This window comes from Schistocerca gregaria, chromosome 4 (assembly GCF_023897955.1).
Source record: "Schistocerca gregaria isolate iqSchGreg1 chromosome 4, iqSchGreg1.2, whole genome shotgun sequence".
NCBI lineage: Eukaryota > Metazoa > Arthropoda > Insecta > Orthoptera > Acrididae > Schistocerca > Schistocerca gregaria.
Genome location: NC_064923.1, coordinates 254,239,136 through 254,259,352, shown reverse-complemented (window position 1 = coordinate 254,259,352; position 20,217 = coordinate 254,239,136).

Below are 20,217 nucleotides of genomic sequence, written 5' to 3'. Positions count from 1 at the left end.
CTTATTATATCTACTAGTAAGTAAAAGCAAAAAGTAATGTGTGTTAATCTATATATATATAAGTGTATATACATTATCAGTTCATCTGGGTCAAGACTCAACTTCTGATAAGAGTATTTGCTCTCCATGTTTGTTTTGCACAGAAGTTCACATATAATTAGAATGTTTAGCTAGTTCATCTAAAAAAAATATACATATTACAAATCATTGTGTATCAAAATTATTTATTAAGAGTATTTAGGCACTGTAATATTCTACATTTACATCCACATCAACATTCAGCAATCCACTGTAAGCTGTGTGGTGGACAACTACTAGTCATTTCCTTTCCTGTGCCATTCACAAATAGAGCAAGGGAAAAACAACTGTCTGTATGCCTCCATATGAGCCCTAATTTCTTGTATCTTATCTTCGCAGTCCTTACACTATCTTTTCTTGAGAGCTCTGATTTCCCTTATTTTATTATTATGATCATTTCTCCCTATGACAGCGTCAACAAAATATTTTTGCTTTCAAAGGAGAAAGTTGGTGATTGAAATTTTATGAGATGTCACCACAACAAGAAATGTCTTTGTGTTAATGATGTCCACCTCAAATGATATATCATGTCCACAACAATTTCGCCCATATTTCTCAATAATAGAAAACATGCTGCACCTCTTTGAACTTTCTTGATGTACTCAGTTAATCCTATATGGTAAGGATCCCCCGCCATGCAGCAGTACTCCTAAAGATGATGTTGAAGTGTAGTGTAGGCAGTCTCTTTAGTAGATGTATCAACAGTGTAGAAAAAGACAGATTGCTACTTACCGTAAACAGGACACATCAAAGCTGCAGAGAGGCACAGTTAACAGACACTTACATAAAGAAGACAATTTCCAACCCGACTGTCCTATCATCACCTTCCCGTTATCATCTCCCACCCTGTTTATATGCAGCCCTCTGCCAATACACCCTCCTGTCTTTGCCCACCTGTCTCCTTTTTTGCTCCTTTTTTTCCCCACCTCCCTCCCCCACAACCAACTGACACTGGGCCTATTGACAGTCTATTCCCTGCATACTCCACCAGAAAGAATTCGTCTCTCTCCACACCCAAACATTGCTATCCCCTTCCCTTCCCTGCCCCCACCAGATTGCTGCTTGTGTCCCACATGATAGTTGCATTCTGCCCTGAGATGCTGGGGTTGGCTCACTTGTGCATGTGTGGAACGATGACTGTCTCTCTTTTAACAATGGAGGCTGTGGCAAAAAGCTGTATGTAAGTATCTTTTAATTGCGCCTGTCTGCAAGTTGACATGTCTTCTTTACAGTAAGTAGCAATCTGTCTTTTCCTACATTGTTGATGTTCCTACCTGGAGTTTCTAATTTTTTGATCATTAGTAGATCTGTTGCATCTTCTATGTGCTGTGCCAATAAAAGGGAGTCTTTTGTTTGCCACAACATTTCTATGTGTTCTTTCCAATTTAAGTTGTTCATAATTGTAATTCCTAGGTATTTAGTTGAATTTACAGCCTTCAAATTTGATTGATTTATCATTTAACAGAAGTTTGACAGATTTCTTTAGGCACTCATGTGGCTGACCTCACAATTTTCATTATTTAGCCTCAACTGCCAATTTTGGCATTATACAGGTATCTTTTCTAAGTTGTTTTGATCTTCTGATGAATTTACTAGATGATAAATGACAGCATCGTCTGCAGACAATGTAAGATGTCTCCTCAAATTGTCTCCTAAATTGTTTATATGGATAAGAAACAACAGAGGGCATATAACACTACGTTGGTGAACACCAGAAATCATTTCTGTTTTACTTAATGGCTTTCCAACAATTACTATGAACTATGACCTCTCTGACAGGTAAGATCAAATCCACTCGCATAACTGCGACAACATTCTATAACCATGCAGATTGATTACAAGCTACTTGTGAGATATGCTTTCGAAAGATTTGCATTAATCTAAAAATATGGAAACATTTTCAAATTCCTTGTCAATAGCACTCAACACTTTCTGTAAATAAAGAAATAGTTGTGTTTCACAAGAACAATGTCTTCTAAATCCATGTTGACTGTGTGTCAACAGATCATTCTCTTCAAGGTAATTCATAATGTTTGAATGATATAGGCCTCTAATTTAGTAAATTATTCCAATTGCTTTCTTTGGGTATGGATCTATTGTTGAGTGAGCTGTTTTATATGATTGTTAAATATGTAGCTATTGCAACAGCATACTCTGAAAAGAACCAAAGGGTTATACAGTACCAGTTCCTGTTCCATCCTGCTCATTACTGTTGATGCCACCTCCCTCTACATTAACATTCACAATGCCCATGGCCTTGCCACTATTAAACATTACCTTTCCCAACACTGAGGTGTTTTTTACATGGGCAAGACAAGTGATAAGCTGTCGGTCCACATGAAAGGCTAACTTCAGACTGTGGCTAACAACAAGCTGTGCCACTCAGTTGCTGAACATGGTGCCCAGCATTATGTGGTTCACTTCAATGAAAGCTTTACAGCCTGTGCCATCTGGATTCTACCCAAAAACACCAGCTCTTCTGAACTGCACATGTGAGAAGTCTCTCTACAACACATTCTTCATTCCTGCAATCCCTCCTAGATTCAAACTTTGTTAGTCCCATTCATCCGCCTACCTAACCCCTTCCAGAATGAGATTTTCACTCTGCAGCAGAGTGTGCGCTGATATGAAACTTCATGGTAGATTAAAACTGTGTGCCAGACTGAGACTCGAACTCGAGACCTTTGCCTTTCACGGGCAAGTGCTCTACCAACTGAGCTACCCAAGCACGACTCATGCCCCGTCCTCATAGCTTTACTTCTGCCAGTACCTCATCTCCTACCTTCCAGACTTAACAGAAGCTCTCCTGCGAACCTTGCAGAACTAGCACTCCTGAAAGAAAGTATATTGCAGAGACATGGCTTAGCCACAGCCTGGGGGATGTTGACAGAATGAGATTTTCACTCTGCAGCGGAGTGTGCGCTGTTCCCACTATTCTTGCCTCCATTCTGCCAATGCACCCATTAGTGCTGTCCCTTCTCTACTCCTCTCCTCTCCCTTCTTCTTTTTCAGCTCCCTGTCCTCCCCCTTGCTCCTCCAACCCATCCCCCCTTCCTACCCTTCACTAAGCAAAGGGACCCAGCTCTGCAACTATCCTGTCCTCACCATCTCGCTGCTTGCTCTCACAGGCAGTATAACACGTCAGCCATATGTATCCTGCTGACCCTCCCCCTCCCTGTGCTCTGCCTCCACGTCACCCCAACAACCCACCACAGATTGCTGCTTACATCGTATGCTGATTCAGTCGACAGTCAAGTGACAGCAGTCAGAAATAGTGGCCATGTATGGATGAGTTGTGCTTGTGTGAATAAGTGTGTGCTTTCTGTTTCTGAAGGAGGCATTTTGCCTAGAAGATTACATGTTTAGAAGTCTTTTCATCTTGTCTCTCTGTGACTCAGCGCCTCTTCTATGTGATGAGTAACACTCTATACTTTTCATAATACTCACATGTTGCTAACGTGTTTTTGACAATATTGTGGTAGATACAACAAACTTCTTTTTTGTCTGAAAATAGTTGCATCTGTTTATATTCCATTCATGGTAACAACTTGTGACATATAGTGCATACCGAAATTACAATGGAATTCAGCTAACTATACTGTATTTTGCACTGATGTGCTGATATGTAAAACATAATACACTGTAATGAACACACACAGTGATCAATGTGGGTACTGTAATTTACTGTTGAAACAGTATCAATGCATTCCAGATACATTGTGCAATCCTGCCACATTACAGTGTGTTCTTTTGTTTTAAATTTAACAGGTCTGACTCTCATTTTTGTTATGCAAAACATCAGAATCACTGCAAATGATTAATATCTGCTCCTCGCCTATGACACTGTTTGCAGGGATTTTCTCTTATCATTTGCTGTTGTCAGGCATCTAACTCACTATAATCATACATCACACAATATTTACAAGGGTTTTGCTAGACTGTCCAGCAACAGCTTTTTGTTAAGGTGTGATAGATACAGTCCTTGTACTCTGAATTCCTTCATCTTGCAGAAATTCTTCAACGTCTTTATTTATTCATATATTTGCCCCCATTCCATTGTTTGGACGTACCAATCCTACAGTTTTCATTGAAAATTTTCTGTGTATACTTTATAGTTTTGAATGACTGAAACACTTCACTTTTGGGTATCACTGCATATTCTGAATGATTGTCAACAAATTTGACAATGTATTTTGCTTCACTGAGTGATTGTGGGCCTCAGACCCATACTGTGTCATGATATATAAAATGTAGCAGTTCCTTCACTCTGCTTGCAGTTTATTTTGAGAAAGGCTTTCCTTTCATTTTGTCTTTGATGCATACATTACATAACAGGTTTTATCTGTCAGCTGATGTTCAATACCTCCTTCACTTTCCTGTAACACAAGTTTAGTGTGTTCTGCAACAAAAATATTGTTGTTCTCCCTTAACAAAGCATCAGTTATGGCTTTCTGATTGAAACCACTGATACATCCAGTACATTTATCTTTTGACTTCACTAGGAGTAAACATAGGTAGTCTTGTAGTAACTTGTCATTGAATGACAAGTTATACAATCCCTGTCTCGCATGAGGCATATCGTATGTACCTAGTTTAAGTGTTTACTTCTGAGACATCGTGTAGGTTCCTCTGTACTCAGTTTCCCCTTTGAATACTAACCTTAAAACACTACCTCTTATTTTGTGCAGCATTTCAACCTTGCTAAATTCTTGCACATTGCTTTCCAAACTACAAGGCGTCCCTTTCCAACTTCCCAGGAGAAAAACAAACTGCAGTAAATCTACATAAATAAAAATCTATTGCTGCATGTATGAAAGATCATCACTTGAAAATGGCATGACCAATTTGACTGTGCCTTTTTTTTGTTAAAGCAAGGTTCGTATCAAAGAAAATGTATGAAAAACCCACCAGAAAATGTGGAAATTTTGATTGTACTTTTGTATGAAAATATCAGTAAAAGAAATGTGATGGTTGGTTTGGCAATTCTGCAGTCACATGTTTTCACAACACCAAAAAATTTTGACATTCAGTTACAGAGTTCTGCTGCCACATGTTTTATAAAAACAACAATTTTGACATTGAATATTGATATTTTGCAAAAAAAATACAATTTAAAGTGATATTTCAGTGTGTTATTGGCAGTGATAACATCTTTCATATGTTGCAAAGAATCAATTGAGTCAGCTCATCTTATTTGCAATGTTGCAAACATTCAATTGATTTCAGTTCATGGTTTATTTCTTTGAAAAAATACCACTGGTGAGGCATCAAAATATTGCTCAGAATACATGCAGTGCAGGCCAATAACATGATCATTGAGTCAATGAGACTGATGAAGATCATAGACAGCATTTGCCAGCAAACCAAATAAAAATTTCTCAAGCACAAGCCATTATGACTCTGAAACAATTCTGATTTATTTCATCATTTAAATACAGTCATGATCTTACTGAAATGGCTTTGTGTCTATTCACATAAATTCAAAGAAAGATACAGTCATATGAATCCCTTCTCAACCAGCTCAGTGACTGATACTGCACCATGTAAACCAATTGAGATACAGACTTGTTATACAGTAAACACTTTCTGTTAAACCAGGTGTGACAATGAACATGCTAAGCTGAGCTGTGAAAATATGCTGTTTTGTTTTCCTTTTCACTATCATTTTTAACAGAAAACAGGAAAGTTGTTTTTATGGCTAACTTTATAATACTACATGTTTGTAGAATGAAACCATGTGAAACACTGTCATTAAAGCTCCTATCCTCACAGGTCCAGCCTTCATCAAAATTAGACAATGAACACACACTCACACAAATGCAGCTCACATCCTCATGACTGCAGTCTCAGGCAACTGAGGCCACACTGCCAGCCTCAGTTACCTAAGACTGCAGTCATGTGTGTGTGAGTTGCATTTCCATGAGTGTGTATGTGTGTCTGTCATCTAATTTTCACAAAGACCTTACTGGCCCAACACTATTATTTGTGACAGTCTTTTAGTTGTGCCTATCTTTACTCAGCATCTTTGCTATATTGTGAGTGACAACTTTCCTTTTCACAATAGTGCACAAGCAGTAGTGTAGTTCACAGAAACAAAATCCTGATTGCTGTGCAAAGAAATTATTGTAGGTTGTATGAATCTGATTCACCTGATGGGAAAACAATTATGGAATGGTATCATATGTTTCTCGGAATTGTAAGTGTTCTAAAACATTCTAGTGGCATACATCATAATGTTTTGGAAGAGACAGTGGAGGACATCAGACAAGCATTTCTCAGACGTCAGTTGAAATCAGTTTGGCAGACATCTATGTGACTTAGTGTATCCCAAGCAACAGTGAATTGGGTCATACAACAGCATTTTCATTTATATACCTACAAAGTGCAAATTGTATCTGATGCTGGATGAAGAAACAAGCCCACAAATATTTGCTACAAATAGCTGCAACGTATTAACACGAATTCCATCTCCCTGGAAAGATGTTTATTTTGAGATGAGACAACCTTTCATGTATCAGGAATGGCCAATCAGCATGACAGTCAGTTATTGGGCTTGTAAAAATCACATGCTACCACTGAACATGTTCATGACAGCTCTAAACTGAATGTCTGGTGTGGAATAATGCATGATTTGATAGTTCAACTGTCCTTCTTTGCAGAAAAGATGATAAATAGGTCAGTGTATCTTAACATATGGGGGCACTTTGAATATACTCAGATATAATACTTGCGGTCCAACATCATCTTTCAACTAGATGGAGGTGTGCCACACTGGCCTGTGGCTGCTCGTGAGTTCCTAGATATGAAAGTTCCCAATTACTGTTTCAGATGTGGAGGACTCACTGCCTGGTCACCGTATTCTCCTGACATTACCCTGCCAAATTTCTTCTTGTGGGGTGGGGTTTCATGAGAGACCATACATATGTGACCAAAGTGGGCAATATTCATATGTTAAGATATTGTATTACTGACGCAACTGCAACAGCAGCTGAGAACATGTTATGAAGAACATAGGAAAAATTGAATGCAGATCTAATATTCTTCATGCTGCAAATGGTTCACATGTAGAGGTGTGCTGATGATTATTAAACAAACTCTTTTAGATGTTGTAGCATATGGTGCAATTTCAGTATCATATCTACTGCAGTTTTTTTTTCCTGGGTCTTTGAAATGTGGAAGGTTTGAAAGGGGCATCTTATATTTCTGTCCCCTGGAGTGTACTTCACAAGACTAAGTTTGTACTATCATTTTCCATTGAATGGAACTGCCAAAGCTTCCAACCCAAATTTGTACAATATTTTTCCTGTTCGTTATCATCCCAAGTTTCTTAGTCGAACTGGATATACTACCAGCATTTTTTTTGTTTTGTTTTCAATTCAGTATTAGTGTCAAACTTGCCAGCACCGTCCTTTGAGAAGTTCTGTGGACAAAACATGGTAGAAGTGTGTTACTGCACCCTTACCCCAACACATTACATGCATCAATACCAGCACCATCTTGGCCTACCTCATTTATGTTATTTTCAACATTAGATTGTTCAAAAGTTACTAGCTGGTTTGTGGCCTTAGCTGATGCCTCACTGAGACATTCATTACTTTACCAACTCATCATTTTGTTGTGAGCACTGACCTTCATACTCATCATCCTGGTTATCAATGTGGCTATTCTGCATATAGCATTGGCTCTGACACATCTTTACTCTGTGATCTATCTGTCCAAGCATCACATAAATATAACATATCTCATCTTTCTGCTGGTATGTTTCCAGTCTGACACCATTTTCTCTCTGTAACATTTCTACATACACTAAATGGTCATTACTATCCCTGAGGGTTGCTGGCATCATACAGCACATGTGAAATTACTTGCAAATCATCAGAATTTAATGATCCATAACTGTATCTCAATACTTGAAACATATTCACCAATATTCTGAAAAATGTTTCAAGAAATCACAATTTGGATGATACTTACTACCACACCATAAATCAGTTAATACATCTGAATTTCTTTTGACCAATATACAGATAAGAAATCTATTTAAATTCATCAACACTGTTGCATATTTTAGCAGACAGTATTCACACATAACTTAACACAAATAAAAGATGATTTTCCATGTGTGGTCCATAAATCAGACAAAACTCCTGTATAAATACTTTGAGTGTACAGATACTTGTGGACAAAATGACTAAATTTCCTTCTTTTTAAAATGCTTTGTCAGCTTTATCATTATGCAATTGCTGAGCAACCTTGTTTGAGAACTGACTCAAAACTAGGGGTACTAGACAAATTAGTAATTCTAGTAAATACATCATTTTTAAAAGCAAGTTATTTGTACTTAAAAACCACATGCTTTTCTTTCTGCAACAGTTGATCAATTCATATCTTCTGCAAAACTTTCAAAATAGTGGCTTCTTTCATGCAACACAATTTCATGTAACACATTATTTGTTTGACTATGAATTCTTTGTGCCATGCTTGCCCATTTCTATATCATACATGAAGGTTTATTAAGTATTACTTTACATTCCATTTTTTCCCATACTGTTTATAAGAAAACATTTTCACATTTGTAACAATAGACATTAACATCTTTGACTTTGGAGATTAATCATTGGTGCTCTAAATATGATTCCCAGTTACCAAGTCATGAATACAACTGATCTAAAACTTTGTGACGAAGCAAGCTTGAATATGTTTACTTCCCCTCTTGTTTTGCCATCTGACTCCTTAAATTCATTTTTTCCATTTTTGACTAATTATCATTAACATACATGAGCATAATCTGCATTTTCATAAAAGAGAATGGTTAGCCCTCATTTTTAAACAATATAGCACCAGATCTAATTTTGCACTTAGTTTTATGTATGTAATTGATTTTCTAATTTATTTTGACTATTCCTAGTTAATAGCTTTTGTTATAGGGTGAAATCAGTATTTGTTTCATAACTTAAATTCTATTGTTGACTCATAAACATCTAAAAATTCTGCACTAATTATAAACATTTGTAAGAAAAATCACTAGTTTTCTTAAAGTATTTATTTGGCTCTATTCGAAAATATATTAGCAAAGCCAGCCCTTAATTAATTCCAAGATAATTACCAGGTTTGTCAATAGTTTGTATAACTATATCTGTTAATTTCATGATTTAAACAAATAATTTGGCTTAACCCTTGTGGTAGAAGAAACTGTTAAAAAGTACCAATTTTTCCAACATATTTAGTTAATTGAATGAGTTATGTTTTAATTGTAATTTCTGTCAATTAAACATCAAACAATGTATAATTTTAATACCTGTTATTGTGAGGACATGTAAAGGCCAGATTTTTGGCCCCGCGACAGTCAGTCCACGGCCGACTTTCAGCCGAGGAATCTGTACTGATTAGAACAACAATGCATCAGTTTAACCAAGAGAACTGTAAACTGTGTGGTTAGGTTTTTACTGCTCATAGATGACACAGTAAACTATTGTAGCAGTATGCTGATGTTTGCCTGCAATGTATTAATGAGGCTTATCAAAATTTGCCAAGAGTTAAGAGGCCATATAACTGTGTATTATTGGGGGGGAGAGGGGGGGGGGCAAGGGAGGGTGTGAACAGTGAAAATAAAGGAGTGCAAATGTAACTGTGTAACTGAAGGCTGCATCAGTAATCAGTATTGAACTGCCACCCCCAACCCCCCCCCCTCCCCTTTTTTAGCCAGTATAACAATGCAGTACATCAACACCAAGGACTTCTTTCAAATTGTCATTCCACTGAAAACTGTACCATAAGGCCCTGAGTCACGGAACAAACAGATGGATCACAAGAAGAATAAGGGTTTCATGCCAGACTACTTCATGAATCATGTATATCAAAAAATTCCTCGAGTGAGATACACATACACTATAAAAATACTTCAAAATAATAAGAAAAGTAATAAGTGCAGCAAAAATAATGAATGATGAAACATTTATAATTCAGATAATAAAGCAAAGGCTATGTGGAATGTTATAAGAAAAAGAATCTGGTGAACACTGTCCGTCCTGCAAAAATACAACACTATCACAAAAAAAATAAAAAAGTGACAAATCCTTTAAAAGTAGCCTACACTTTTAACAATGTTTTCATGGGTGTTTAGGATAATACGGTACTATCAAACTTACAGTGGAGACCCTGCAACAATCTTAAAGAAGAGTGCATCAAACCTAAGTGAAATACATACAAACTCATGTGACTGCTCACTTCTGGTGGGCACTTTCATTGATTTATTGAAAACATCTAAAGCCATTGCAATATATAAAAAATGTGAGAAAGGTAATGTAAACAGCTACAGACCTATCACATTTTCCTCCAGCATTTCAAAAGTATTAGAAAAAGTTATGTATCACAAACTTATGAAATTTAATTTAAGTGGACCCATAAAAAAATCTACTCACCAAGTGGCACCATGGAAACACACACACAAAAGGATTGAACTTTCACAAGATTTTGGAGCCAGTGGCCTCTTCTTATGACAAATGAGTTGAAGGGAAGGAAAAGGGACTGGAGAGGTTTAGGGAAAGGGGTACAGTTTAGAAAAGTCACCCAGAACACTGGGCCAAGGGACTTACTGTACAGGATGAGAAGGAAATTTGTATATAAAAGCAATACCCAACAGGTATTCAGAAATAAGAGGTCAACAACAACTGCTATTTATGAGTGCATCAATTCCATATTAAGCCTGATAGAAGGAGAAACAGGAATTAATTGAAGTATTTATTGATCTGTCGAAAGCTTTTGACATGGTAGACCATAAGATTCTGCTGTCAAAGCTTGAAAAATATGGTATTCAAGGTCTGTCCAACAACTGGATCAGTTTCTTCCTCAGCAACTGTAAGCAGGGAGTGAGCTTCAAGCACACAAATATTCACCTAAAAACTCTATCTGAACACTTATCAGACTATAAACAAATTAAATATGATGTACCCCAAGGATCAGCAATGGGACCCCTGTATATAAACATATCAAAAATAGTTTTGCATCACTCCTGTTCCCAGAACTCCTGAATATGGATGTTGATTGTGTTGTATTACAGACACAGCCCCTTTGACCACTCAGAGATGGCAGAAAGCCTGCCCAAAGATGTAAACAACCATGAATGAGCAGCACCTATTAGATGACGGGGTCTAACAGTCTATCTGTTCTGGTTATTTCACCGGGGCGGAGGTACACGGCTCAGGTTTTCTGTAGTTGAACTATGCCTAGACCATAATTACTGCTGTTTGATCACATCCACATTGTTACTTTGTGCCAGGAAGGGCTCTCAAAAAGGGAAGTGCCCAGGCATCTCAGAGAGAACCAAAGCGACATTGTTCGGACATGGAGGAGATACGGAGAGACAGGAACTGTCAATTACTTGCCTTGCTCAGGTTGCCCAAGGGCTACAACTGCAGTGGATGACAGCTACCTATGGATTATGGCTTGGAGGAACCCTGACAGCAACACCACCATGTTGAAGAATGCTTTTTGTGCGACACAGAACATCGTGTTATGACTCAAACTGTGAGCAATAGGCTGAATGATGTGCAACTTCACTCCTGACGTCCATGGTGAGCTCCATCTCTGCTACCATGACACCATGCAGTGCAGTACAGATGGGCCAAACAACATGCCGAATGGACCGCTCAGGACTGGCAGCATGTTCTCTCCACCATTGAGTGTCGCATATGCTTCCAGCCAGACAAATTTTTCAGACATTTTTAGAGGCATCCCAGTCAGGCTGAATGCCTTAGACACACTGTGCAGCAAGTGCAGCAAGGTGGAGGTTCCCTGCTGTTTTTGGATGGCATTATTTGGGGCTGACATACGCTGCTGGTGGGTATGGAAGATGCCATAATGACTGTACAATACATGAATGCCATTCTCCAACCGATAGTGAAACAATATTGTCAGCAAATTGGCAAGGCATTCATCTTCATGGATGATGACAATTCACACCCCCATTGTGCACATCTTGTGAATGACTTCCTTCAGGATATTGACTAGAGTGGCCAGCATATTCTCCAGACATGACCCCTATCAAACATGCCTGGGATAGATTGAAAAGGGCTGTTTATGGATGCATCAATGCAAGAGAGCATGCTACTGGGTATTAGAGGTACTGGTGTGTCAGTGGTCTGCACCACAACCTCTGAAGGTCTCAGTCTAAGGTGATACAACATGCAATGTGTGGTTTTCATGATCAATAAAAAGGGCAGAAATAATGTTTATGTTGATCTCTATTCCAATTTTTTTACAGACTCTGTAACTGTGGTGATGCAAATGTTTTTTTGATGTGTGTAAATGATCGGAACTTAAAATTGGATGCACATAAAACTGTCATATTTACAGATGACACCACAGCCGTACTAAAAGGAGACAGCAAATAATAACTACAGCAATCAGTAAACAATGCCACAAAACGACTTAGCAGCTGGGCACAAAATAATCAACTTGTAATAAATAGTAAAAAAACCATTGCACTAAAATTCCACAATGCTCCAAACATGGACATGTTTATCCCATTGGTCTCTATCAATAATGAACTAGTTAATAACAGTACTGAAACCAGATTTCCAAGATGCTGGCTGTGAGCAGTGCTAAATAGATAAAGATTACTGATTACCTTGATGCAGAACTGGGCAAGACAAGTTACCTTCTTTCCTCACTAAAATCAGGCTGTAGTGAAAAACAGTAATGAATGCTTATCATGCCTACTTCAGCATTTGCCTAAAATATGGAATAGTGTTTCCACAAGGTGAAGTTCTACAGCCATAAAGTCATCATCATCATCAGGATTTCCTTCCAGCAAGCCAGGTAGGAACTTTGTGAACAATATGCCTCCATTCATTTCTGTCCTGGTATAGCTGTTCCCTCTCCACTACACCCCATGTTGCTCTTCTCCTCTTGGGATCTTCCTTAACCTGATCTGTCCATCTCTTTCTAGGCCACCCAATTCGTCTTCTTCCTGGCACCTCCATCTCCAAATACTGGTGTGGATTTCGAGTCAGGTGCAATTGCTTCACATGACCAAACCACATCAATCTCAAAGCACTCATCCTCTCCTCTGTAGTCAATGTCTCCTGCAGGTTTCTCCTTGCATAATCATTCCTATCCCTGTCTCTCCTAGTTTTTTGTAGAGCTGACCAAAGGAAATTCATTTGACATGCCATAAAGTATTTTATAGAATGGATTGTTACCATCAGCTATTTATTTCTCTCATTAGTCACCTAGAGACTCTTGCAAATCTCTGTTTAAGATACCTGGTATTCCTCCATTACCATGTGACAACTTTATAGAAATTATTATATTCTTGAAATAAATGTAATAGGTAAGGACTGCAGACCACAAAGATCTGTAATATACATAATTACTTTAGCTAAAAAAAAATACATATAAGCCAAATCAATACATCTCTGTGTCAAAAAGATACTTTCCACATTGGAGTAAAAGTTCATAACAAACTTTCTGAAAACATAAAGCTGTTACTTTGGAGAATCTCTAGAGTCATATTTACAGCATTGCAGTTTTTACTCCATGGAAGAATATTTATTTTATATAAATACTTAATGTATAAAGTGCTTCATTGTAACCTTAAATAAGTAAGCATGGAAATCATTTTGACAAGCATATTTATAACTTGATGTGTCGAAAGTCTTATGCAAAAGATGCCTTTGTAGACAACAGGACCAATAAATACAATACCTTTTCAACATCAGCTCACACATATTCTTTCACTTTAGCCTTTTCTTCAGCAAACTGCTTTTAATTGGCTTCCTTCATTTCTGATATGCTTTCTGCAATATGAAAATTACCTTCTTGTAATACCAGTTTTGGATTACCAGCCATTAATGACAATATCAAAACATTTTGCACTCAGAGAAATTTTTCTCCTTACATTTTCTGTCATAACTTGAACACCATCAATGTTACAAAGTATTGGCTCACTCACTTCAATCTCTGGATGCTCTTGTTTCTCATACTCGGTGTGTTCTACACTGTGAACTAAATCTGCTTCCATTACCTCACTCATTAAATGTATGGAAGCTGTGTCAGTGGTGAATGCTTCAGTACTAGTGACATCAATATCATACACAGAATTCCAGTACTTATGCTATGTGAAATATGTTCAACATTTATGCCAAAGGATGAACGTGGTCTGGCTTATATATATAATATAATATTCTGCAATATTATAAATTTGGCTAGCAGCTGCAATAAAATATATTCTCTTATCTTTGTTGGAACTTTGCAGTGTGCAGTTTTGCTGTATGTCACCAGATGCCTTGAAAAGACATAGACATTTTGCAATGACTGTGAACCAAGCTGCCCCCCACAACAGCAAAGATATGGGGGACACACTTGCCCTGCTGAGAAACTTTTTTTCTGTGGGCATTCTCTATCTGTTTTTCCCTTCATCCACTTCTTGCTTCTGTCCTATTAAATAGTTTCATTTTTTTGCAGATATTTCCAAGAGCCCTGCTGCTCAACTTACAAAGCATTTCTCAATGTCAATCTAACCACAAAATGCATATTATTTTCTACTGGAGTTATATTAATGTTACCTGTAAGAGGCATCTCAACATGTACAGTTTAAATCTTCAAGCAAGTTCCTACACTGTTAATTCAAGTGTGGCACCCTACATTTCAAAACTACTGTGATTTCTGATACATATCTACTCCACACAATTTGCATACCAGCCAATTCACCACTTTGGAACTTATCAGGGAACTCTGCTTTCATATTAATTTTCATTATTTTATTGTTTGTTGCTGCTCACCTGCTTGTTGTGTTGGTACCTGAGATTAGGTTCAGTGCAAGTGCATGTGCAGATATCAGGAGTATAGGTATTACACACTTGTTAGCTCACCCAGGACAGGGCGCAGACAGCCTGTGGCGTAGAGCGCCATAAATTTGGATATTTGTTCAGTGTATAAGTGTGCTATCTTTGAGGAGAGGGCTTTTGGCAGGATGTTAGACGCTAACGGCAGTTAGCCTCCGGACTTGTATCTGTGTAGAAGTGAAGAGCTAATAAATCTGTATCTGAGAGAATTCTAGTTGTTTACCTACAGCTATATCTTATTCCCTCAAGCCGAATGTGAGTGACATCCAACTGTTTAAAGAAGAGGCATATGAACAACTTGTTATTTCAGAAACTACTCAATCATTTGAAAAATAGCTAGGTTAAATTTTTGCTATTCAGCATTGATAAAATTTTGTTTATGAAAAATGTAGTACTCAAGGAATTAAGAAAAGTTTGTGGAACCGTTTTATGCATCCACAATGGGGATACATTACTTATAAGTGCAAGTGCCATATCGAAAATTATTGAATAATGTTCAAAATTCTTAATGACTCATATATATAAATAAAAACATAAATGTTCATTTGTACACTATGTTAAATCTCTAGAAGTTCTTCACCGATTACTTTGAAATTTTGACACAATTGAATACGCTGGTGTTTTTACATACCTCCTGGAGTGCCACCTTATATTGTATAAATACATGTAGAATATATAAAGAGGGAATATTGTTATCAAAAATCGCAAAAAGTTCTTGACTAATTTGCTTTAGATTTTTGCATGGGATTCTAATGTGCATTTAGATGGGCATAAGTGACATATTTATTTAATACTTTCCAAGAAAAAAAATTAGTACATTCTTTTAGGGTTTTACAGTTCACTCAAGATTTATTGTTGCAACAGTGCATATGGAACATATGAAATGACTGCATTTATTGATCAGTAGCATTAGTGGTTCTGAGGTACCAGATAGCGACCCATGCTGAAAAATCCATATTAGTGTGACCACCATGGAGTCAGTGCAAGCACAGGATCTGGCATCCAGTCAATCACACAGATGGCAAATTCTGTCCTGGGATACATTATGCCATGACCTGTTCACGTAGTTCTGCAAGAGTTGTCAGTTGATAAGTCACAGGAGTCACATCTCATCCCATTATATCCTACATGTGCTTGATAGGAGGCAAGTTTGAAGATCATACTGGCCATGGAAGTTGCTGCACATCTTGCAGAGCATGTTGGGTTTCAAGCTCAGTGTGTGGGCTAGCATTATCCTGTTGGAACAACACATCACCTTCCTGCAAGGATGGCAAAAGAAAAAGTCTAACAACATTCTGTACATACTGATTGCTGATTAGTGCCCCCTCTGGAAATACCAAAGGTGAATGAGAGTGGTAGATTATTACACCCCAGGTCAAAGGCCTGTGATGGGACCAGTTTGTCTTGGACAAATACACTCTATGAGGTAGCATTCACCAGGTCTATGCCATAAGTGCAAACGACTATCACTTGCATACAGGTAGAATCTGCTTTGATTGCTGAAGATCACGTCATGCCATTCCATCTACCAAGTGATCCACTGATGGCACCAGTCAGGCCATGCACATTGATGCTGTGGTTTGAGTGGAAGACAAGCTAGATGTTTTGTGTGCCTGTAGTCCCACTGCTAATAATCCAGTTGCAGCAGTTCATGTTGACACATCATCCTCTTATCTTTGCTGTGGTAGCTGTACGATCTGCCACTACAGCCCTTACAATATGATGGTCCTGCTGGCATCTGTACTGTGTGTTCCCTTCTTGGATATTTGTAAACTCAAACTTAATGAGGCTATTTATGCATAGAATTCAAACTTACCAGACTCATCCCTTTAAACGTGTAACTTCTGTCATGATACTGCCCTTTTTCCTTTTAGGAACAGTACCCATATCTTACATGGCTTGGTCCTAGGAGTACCCTTTCTCCTTCTGTTTTGTTAGGTGTGCCCCTTTCTTATTCCTATCTCCCTATGGTACAGGTCAATCCCCTTCTTGGTGCCCCTGTCCGCCTAGTATAGGTCAGCTTTTCACAGGTCTGCCTATCCACCCTTTTTCTCATACACTAAATGTTGAGTGTGCCCTCCATATCCTTCTTGAGTAGGCCTCCTGGTTCATTGCCGTAGCCTACATCTTTATGTAAACTATACTTATATATCTTTTGGTAAAATTACACTCTACTTTACACCTTAAATCAATTTTCCAATACTCCATCTAATACCCTAGAGGTCCCACTCATCAAGCATGATTGGTACCTTGTCATATCACAGTATCAAGTACCTAAAAAAGCCAAATTAATAATCTTTTTATACGTTTTCTATTTTTGGTACTTATAAAAAAACATTGACATATTCATTATTGAAAAAATATTGAGTTTAAAACTTTTTCAATTTAGCCATCATTGTTATTGTTAAATTTTTGATTATTGCTCAAAATCTTTGACTTCAAATCTGGGTGTTTAGTATAATAAACTCTTTAAAAAAATGAAAATTGACTATGAACTGAAACTAGCAGGAAAAAATTAAAACTAAGTGTGACTTCTGAAATTTTCCCGGCGTATTTGTTCTTCTAATAATTTCCGGGTATGCAGCCGGATCCCGTCGACATTCTGCCACGATATTTCGGCCCAGAGACGTCCGGCCATCATCAGGTGAGTACACAACTACTGAAGAGCCCAGGTGCAGTCGCGGTATTTATAACGATTCTCGTGCATGTGTTGACATGCGCGGCATAGTCGAGTTGTACGTGCTGCCCTCGGTGGTGAAAGTAAAAGATCATCTAGTCATTGAGTATCGAATGACGCTGTCTATTCCGCTGTGAATGTATAATTTTAATAACAGGATTCCAAGTTTTATCCAGTTGAAAGTCGTTGTCACGATTTATAAGATTATCGGCAAGACGTATTTCCACTGATTCCTTGATTACGGAATCCCAAAATCCGGAAACCGGAGCTAAAATTTTTGTTCCATTGTATTCCATTGAATGTCCCAATGAAATACAGTGTTCTGCTACTGCCGATTTTGACGGTTGCCACGGACGGGTGTATCTTCCATGTTCTGTACATCGTTCATGGACAGTTCTTGTCGTCTGGCCAATATATGCAGAGCCACATTCACAGGGAATTTTGTAGACGCCTGCTTTCTTCAGCTGTAAATCGTCTTTAACGGATCCAGCCAGGAGCCGGTTCTCTGCTGGTGGACGGAAGATAACCTTGATTTTATTCTTCTTCAGTAATCGGCCTATTTTCAACGACACATTCCCGGCGTATGGAAGAAACGCAGTAGATTTAAAGTCGTCATCAGCGTCCTCAGTGCGCTGCTTCTTGTTATGACAGTTGCGCATGGCCTTTCTTATTTGGCGTGAAGTGTAGCCATTCTCTTTAAAAACCTTCTCCAAGTGTTCTAATTCTGCGTGGAGGTTTTCATCGTCCGATATTACATGCGCTCGATGTATTAAGGTACTGAGAACACTGGCTGTTTGTGCTGGGTGGTGGCAGCTTGACGCCTGGAGATACAGATCTGTGTGAGTCGGTTTCCTGTACACAGAATGTCCTAATGACCCATCATTTTTACGGCATACTAGCACGTCTAGAAATGGTAAAGTGCCATCTTTTTCAATCTCCATCGTGAATTTGATGTTCTCATGTAAAGAGTTTAAATGATGAAGGAATTTCTCCAGTTCCTGTCTGCCATGAGGCCATACAACAAAAGTATCATCTACGTACCGCCAGAAGACCGTAGGCTTTAAGGCAGCAGACTCAAGTGCTTTCTCCTCAAAGTCCTCCATAAAGAAATTAGCTACCACAGGGGACAAAGGGCTCCCCATGGCGACGCCGTCTGTTTGTTCAAAGAATTCGTCATTGAATAGAAAGTACGTTGAGGAGAGTATATGTTCAAACAAGGCCGTCATTTCTGCACTGAATAAGTTACCAATAAGATGTAACGATTCCATTAAAGGCACTTTGGTAAATAGTGAGAACACATCAAAGCTGACTAATAAATCCGAACTGCTAAGCTTAACTTCCTTCAAGCGGCTGACAAAATCCTCGGAATTACGTATATGGTGGGTAAGTGTTGCTGATGACGACTTTAAATCAACTGCGTTTCTTCCATACGCCGGGAATGTGTCGTTGAAAATAGGCCGATTACTGAAGAAGAATAAAATCAAGGTTATCTTCCGTCCACCAGCAGAGAACCGGCTCCTGGCTGGATCCGTTAAAGACGATTTACAGCTGAAGAAAGCAGGCGTCTACAAAATTCCCTGTGAATGTGGCTCTGCATATATTGGCCAGACGACAAGAACTGTCCATGAACGATGTACAGAACATGGAAGATACACCCGTCCGTGGCAACCGTCAAAATCGGCAGTAGCAGAACACTGTATTTCATTGGGACATTCAATGGAATACAATGGAACAAAAATTTTAGCTCCGGTTTCCGGATTTTGGGATTCCGTAATCAAGGAATCAGTGGAAATACGTCTTGCCGATAATCTTATAAATCGTGACAACGACTTTCAACTGGATAAAACTTGGAATCCTGTTATTAAAATTATACATTCACAGCGGAATAGACAGCGTCATTCGATACTCAATGACTAGATGATCTTTTACTTTCACCACCGAGGGCAGCACGTACAACTCGACTATGCCGCGCATGTCAACACATGCACGAGAATCGTTATAAATACCGCGACTGCACCTGGGCTCTTCAGTAGTTGTGTACTCACCTGATGATGGCCGGACGTCTCTGGGCCGAAATATCGTGGCAGAATGTCGACGGGATCCAGCTGCATACCCGGAAATTATTAGAAAAACTAAGTGTATTGGTTTTTCAAGTATACTATACTTGAGATTGCATTTCCAAGTAATCAGAGTTATACACTCCTGGAAATGGAAAAAAGAACACATTGACACCGGTGTGTCAGACCCACCATACTTGCTCCGGACACTGCGAGAGGGCTGTACAAGAAATGATCACACGCACGGCACAGCGGACACACCAGGAACCACGGTGTTGGCCGTCGAATGGCGCTAGCTGCACAGCATTTGTGCACCGTCGCCGTCAGTGTCAGCCAGTTTGCTGTGGCATACAGAGCTCCATCGCAGACTTTAACACTGGTAGCATGCCGCGACAGCGTGGACGTGAACCGTATGTGCAGTTGACGGACTTTGAGTGAGAGCGTATAGTGGGCATGCGGGAGGCCAGGTGGACGTACCGCCGAATTGCTCAACACGTGGGGCGTGAGGTCTCCACAGTACATCGATGTTGTTGCCAGTGGTTGGCGGAAGGTGCACGTG